This window comes from Lissotriton vulgaris, chromosome 6 (genome assembly GCF_964263255.1).
Source record: "Lissotriton vulgaris chromosome 6, aLisVul1.2, whole genome shotgun sequence".
Classification (NCBI taxonomy): domain Eukaryota; kingdom Metazoa; phylum Chordata; class Amphibia; order Caudata; family Salamandridae; genus Lissotriton; species Lissotriton vulgaris.
In genome coordinates, this window is record NC_141694.1 from 1731184538 (window position 1) to 1731189324 (window position 4787).

A 4787-nucleotide genomic window follows, 5' to 3' on the forward strand; every position below is an offset into this window, starting at 1 on the left:
CTCTCTACATATTCCCCCACAGTCAATATGGATGCCCAATATACCTACTCACAAGGTACGTCCTCTCGTGACACTTCTACACACATAGGGGACGCACAACAAGCGCACTAGAATTTATACCTGGCATATTCTTTGTCCTCCCAGATACTGAACCCACCAGTCCATTGTCATGAGGAGACCCCAGGGGATGAAACCCACCAAACCCACTTACCAAGGGAGCAATATGACTCCTTACCCACAAAGACACTAGAAACTGAGTTTTAAGAAAGAGACTGTGACCCTCTAGTGGCCATTAATTAGCGCAAGCTTCCCTGCCACTTGGAACAACGTATGTAGAAATTAAATGTACAGTTTACAATTCGTTCATTTTTTCCCTTATAAATGACAAAGTGGTATCATTTTCTCTCCCACCTCCCATGACCAAATTACTTCTTTTATTGGTGTCACTCAGGCTCACTCCATCCTTTGCCCCTATTAGATCTGCCAAATACCTGTTCCAGCGCCTACTGCTAACCATCAAACTGATACAGAGGTAATATTTTGCACTATTCCAAGCCATCTTAAGTTGCAAGAATAGCCTAGACGCATTAGTTCATAATTTTTTTCATTCTTCTAAGAATAAGGAACTTCAAAACATTTTTCTGGTCTGAAAAACAAGCGAGACAATGCCACTGCGTGGTGGACTGTCATAATAAAGTGCCAGTGCCAAACACTGACAAAAATAAAGCACTAGACGGGAGACGCCATTTCTCATAAATAAGACAATGATAAAAGAATTAGGTTTTTTGATTCTTTTCTCTATGTCTCATACAAAATGAAACTTTTCAAATAACATGTTTTTGTGTACAGGGATAAACAAAAAGACAACGAAATAACTTTGTGCTGATCACTTGGCTTTCATAGATTCACATGCTTGAATCATTGCCTGTCGTCGAGACAGAAGACCCCGGTACATCAAAATAGCAATGCAAAGCTAATACAGAGCAGAAAGCAGGCCTAGGTCCATTTCCGTTTTGTAACATATCTCCATTGTTTTGTAAAAGAGACCAAAAGACAATCCTGAACCAATCAGGAACTCTCACCCTCTAGAACACTCCTGAGAGAACCTTAGACCCCAAGATTTTCTACTGCACGTTGTGCTAGAGAGTCTTATCTAAGCTCTGCTCAGTTTCTTCTACATCAGTGAATTTTGATAGTTATTTACTTCAATCAACATTTTCTACTGCAGTACCATCTTCTTCAGTACTGATTTAAAGGATTCTGACATTACATGTCTGATGAGGAAAAAGTCTTTTGAGAACCTGTGCCGCTGAGAAAAGACTTCTTACAGACTACCCTCACAGTGACTCTATTTATTGCCTGTATCCCAACCATAAGATAAAGGAGTGTAAGGTATATCGTACCTTTTCTAATAAAACTTTGAGGGATCATGAGGGGCACCTTCTTATATGGCTCCAGAAACTTAAGCCAGAAAAGAAGTGATCTCGAGTGAGTAGAGTGATGAGGCGTCCTCTTCATCATACAGAAGGTTCCATAAGGGGGGGGGGAGATCACCTCACACCCATTCTTCTGGTGATCGTCCAAAGAAAGCCCTCAAAAGACCTCCCATTAGTCTAATGGATGCAGCCCTTCAAAGCCGCCTCCCAAACCTAAAGAGGAGAGAAAGGGACATTCTTCATGGGACAGATCACAAAAGGCTAGTTCTAAGCCTTCTACTACACCCCTCAAGGCAGGCACTCTTTCAAGAAGCCTTCTTCTGTGCCTCCTGAAGAAAAGTCAGCGATAAAAATGTCATCGTCGGCGAGACAGTCAACAAAGAAGTCCTCACCTTCGTTGGCGAGTACAGAGGTTCATCAGTCATGACTTCTAATCAGATGGTGAGTGCCACACCATCGTCAACGCCAGTGTCGATGGCTCCATCGTCATTGAATAAGTCAGGTTAGTCACCGTCAATTAAGCGGTCGATGACAACATCATCATCGTCGAAGCTGGAGGGTAACATCGACTACTACGACGACGCTTACTGCAGCTATGAAGAGGGCACTGATGACGGTAACAACATCAATGGCAAGGATACCGTCGATTATGGTTTCTGAAATGTTGCCGATATCCACTTTTCCGGTGGTGGTGTACTCAGCGATACCATCGACGTGATCGTCGACAAGGAATAAAACACCAGAAAAGAGAGAAATCTAAAACAAGATAGATTACACCAGAAGTTACATCACCCAGCAAGGTTACGTCTCTGTTGCCATCTCATCTATTGGAAGAGCAGGATTCTGAGGAAGATGATGAGGATGAAGGTACTTTTGGTTATGCGAGTAGCCAATCACAACTGCATGTTAAGTGCCAAGAGGATGATTTTGAGGAGGAATATGGAGAGCATCAATATTATATTCCTCAGCAGGAATACTATTGGGACTACCAAGAAGAGGTAGTCTGCATGCCGTCATCCTTGCTAATAGACCTGCAATTCATGTTGACTGACTATAGAAAGAGATTTCCGCCAACACCTGCACCTCCTGAACAGTTCACATTGGTGCCCAGGCCTTGATCTATCCCATCTACTCCTAAGAGGGTTTAAGATTTACAGTCGGAATCTCTCCAGAAACCACCACCACCATTTCCTCAACAAGATCCAGAAACTACAGATGATGACCAGGAAGAGGGGGAACTCGGAGATCCACATTGAGAATGGGTCGACTACCTCATTCCTGCCTTCTTCTTTCTCTCCTGTACCCATTGTCTCGCCACCAGAGGATATTGGTGGTTTTCACAACTTACTGGAACGGGCAGCCAAGAGGTTTGATCTGCCACTGCCAACTTCTCAAACTGACAGTTTTTTATGACTTTAAAAAGCCCATCAGAAAATCTGTGAGAACTATCCCTATTGTAAGTCATATATGGGAGGAAGGACTCAAGGTCATGAAAACGCTAATGACAGTGACACCATTGCTATCCAGATTTGAGAAAAAAATACAAGACTCTGGAGGATGCTCCTGCTTGCCTGCCTGGTGAGTCATCCCAAACAGGACTCAGTAATATCTCAGGGAGCACAGAGGAATTCCAAGAACTCTTTTGCGCCCATCACCACACCTCCAGATAAAGAAAGCAGGTGCTTGGATAACACTGTTAAGCGTTTTTCTACGATGTCAGGTCTACTATTCAGAGCAGCAAATGCTCTTGCTATTCAAGGTCCATATGATCGACAAATGTGGTGTGTCCTGGCTCCTTATGTGGATCAACTTCCGTAAGACAGTAAATCGTAGGTGAGGAAAATTCTCCAGTAAGGAGAGAGAATATCTATGGAGGTGATAGATTGTGCGATGGATCAGCTCTTCACGTGATCACCACTGATGCCTCCCTGGAAGGATGAGGAGCTTTCCTGCAAGACCTCCAGGTCAGTGGCCATTGGCAGGCTCAAGATTAGCATCTTCACATCAATTTGCTGAAGCTCAAGGCAGTGAGATTGGCATTGCAGGCATTCCTGCCACAGATAAGGAACACTGCTGTGTTAGTCAGAACGGACAACACAACGGCAATGCATTATCTCAACAAGCAAGGCTGCACCAGTTCCTACCCCCTCTCTCAGGAGGCTCATTGCATCTGGAAGTGGGCGATGCAGAATGGAATCTCTCTGAAGATGGAGTATCTTCCTGGAGATCAGAACACAACAGCATTCACATTAAGCAGGCTCAGATCGGCCTACCACGTGTGGGAGATCCATCAAAAGACGCTCTACAGCATTTTTCTCAGACATGCAGGCCAACGGTGGTCCTCTTTGCGACGTTGCAGAACAAGAAATGCCGGTACTTCACAAGTTGGCAACACCAACCAGGATCCCAGGGGGACTGCATTTTTGATGGTATGGTCAGGCATCTTTTTGTAAGTTTTACTGCCGATTGCCCTCCTGCCACGAGACCTCATGAATATCAGTGCAGAGCCCTGCAGGGTGATCCTAATAGCTCCATCGAGCCACGTAAACATTGGTTTTAAGAACTTCTTCTTTGGGGAGACAACCTATTTTTCTGCATCCCGCTCCTTCTCTTATGACGATGTCCCAGGGACAAGTGCTACATCCAGATCTCAAATCGCTTCGATTGGCGGCATGGCTCCTGAACACCATGAATTTCAGCATCTAGAAATCCCAGCTGAGTGTAGAGATGTTCTTTCCAATGCCCAGCACAAAGCACTAATAGAACGTACAAGATGAAATGGAAAATAAAATAAATACTCTCATCGACAGGGTGACACAAGTTGAAGGTGAAATAGAGGTATAAAACAAGAAAACTGAGGCAAACCACAAAGCAATAACTAAACTAACAAGCATTTGCAATGCAATGGTCTCGGCATCATTAAAGGTAGAGCTATTGGCATTGCTCATGAATTTTTTTTTTCTTTAAATCACAAATAAATGGCATTGTCATTAACATTGCCAATACACAGCACTCTGCACTCAACAGCACACAATGCTCTGCACACTCACTCTGCACTCACTGCTCTGCACACTCACTCTGCACTCACTGTTCTGCGCACTCACTACTCTGCACTCACTACTCTGCACTCACTACTCTGCACTCACTACTCTGCACTCACTACTCACTACTCTGCACTCACTACTCAGTACTCTGCACTCACTACTCAGTACTCTGCACTCACTACTCACTACTCTGCACTCACTACTCACTACTCTGCACTCACTACTCTGCACTCACTACTCACTACTCTGCACTCACTACTCTGCACTCACTACTCTGCACTCGCTACTCACTACTCTGCACTCACTA